The sequence below is a fragment of the Cynara cardunculus genome, assembly GCF_001531365.2.
Source record: "Cynara cardunculus var. scolymus isolate 2C chromosome LG 17, CcrdV1, whole genome shotgun sequence".
NCBI classification, from domain to species: domain Eukaryota; kingdom Viridiplantae; phylum Streptophyta; class Magnoliopsida; order Asterales; family Asteraceae; genus Cynara; species Cynara cardunculus.
Window position 1 is genome coordinate 24,695,739 of NC_037544.1, and position 1,770 is coordinate 24,697,508.

The window sequence follows — 1,770 nt, forward strand, 5'->3', positions numbered from 1 at the left end:
GAAGCATCGTACATAAGTTTGATCACCACTACATCGTCCCTGGTGATTCTTGCCACATCAGTTGCAGTTCTGTGGCATATTTGACTGCATTGTATAAGCCTGTGAGGTAGTATGTGGTGTATTATGCGATTGAGCTCGTCTCGGCTTGAAGAATCGAGATGATCTAGATGTCGGGGTCGAGAAGGTTCTCTCAACTCTCGATCGTTTCTCCGGTACATCAGAACCATCAGGAAGACTCAGGTCATGCTCCCATTTCCTTGCATACTCAACTGCTTTGGTAAATGATGGTACGTCACGATTGGTGACGAAATCACGAATATTCCGTCGAAGACCATTGACGAAATGATTAATCTTGTCCTTTTCACTTGGTACAAACCATTGGGCAAACTGAAGCTTCCGATTGAACTCTGTTTCATATTCAATCACCGACATGAATCTCTGTTTGAGATCTAGGAATTCCTTCTCAAGTTTTTGTTTCAAATAATCCAGACAATATTGTTCGAAGAACAGCACTTGAAACTCTTCCCATGTCGTCCTATCCCTAGTAATAGGATCCATTGATCGATTTGTGGCGTTCCACCAAGTGAGTGCACGATCGGTACATGTCGTTGTTGCATAACGTACTTTATCCTCCTCCTGTACGTAAACAATCCTGAATACTTTTTCAGTATTTTCGACCCATTGCATTGCAAGTACTGGGTCCTTCTATCCCGAGAACTCTGTAGCACCACTATTTCTAAAGGTTTTAAATGAAGGTTGGTCCGACCTTGGTTTGGGTACGTCTTCATTATCCAGCTTCGGTCCTTGGACAACCGGATTCTGAGCATTAACTGGATTTTGCACTTCAGATAACTTTCTTTCAAACTCTATTCTTTGTTCTCGTAGAGCAGCCCGTGTTTGATCATTCATTATTTTCAATAACCTCTCAGTACGAGGTGATAGTTGGGCTTCATCGTCATTGTCCACATTTTCTTGGACATTCCCTTCTAAGTTGAGGTTGTCATCCCTAATTTCTTGAGAGACCGGCGCGTTGCTAGATGCATCGTGATTAGACATTATACTGAAATTATAATATGTTTATCTTTAAAGGTTTGAAGCAATTGTCTAAACTCACAAGCAATTGTCTAAGTTCACGTGGTTGAATCACTGAACTTTCAAACATATGCGCGCAATTATTTGGATGTTTTTTTGTTGATAAATTTAGACGATATATGAACTAGTTGAATATTATATTTGGATGGTTCTTATATATATTAAATTGTTTTGAGATTATTATTAATTTGTTCTTGATTAATTTAATATTATTTATCAGTTTAATTTTATTATATATATATATATATATATATGCAGCTGAATTATGGATGAAATAAATATATAATATACTTTTTAGAGAATGAATTGATTTTTTAAAAGTGTAACTAAAGATAATATTTAGAGAAGATTTTGAGTTTGTGTATGTTGGGACTTCCGCCTCATCGTTCCCTCGAGCCGGTCAAATCCGCGATTCTTAAACCCAACGCTCCTGTAGCAATGCAGGAGCATCCCACATCAGTGAGGCTAGGGGGATTCGTCTTCCTTATAAGGAAGAGGGGATCTTACTCCTACCAGTGACGCGTTTTAAAGCCGTGAGGGGTTATTGCCGGGAGGGGCAGCCCAAAGCGGACAATATCATGTGGGCGGTTCCCTAGTATCGGTCCAACAATTGGTATCAGAGCTAGGGCCGCACCAATGTGGAGGGGGAATGTTGGGACTTCCGCCTCATCGTTCCCT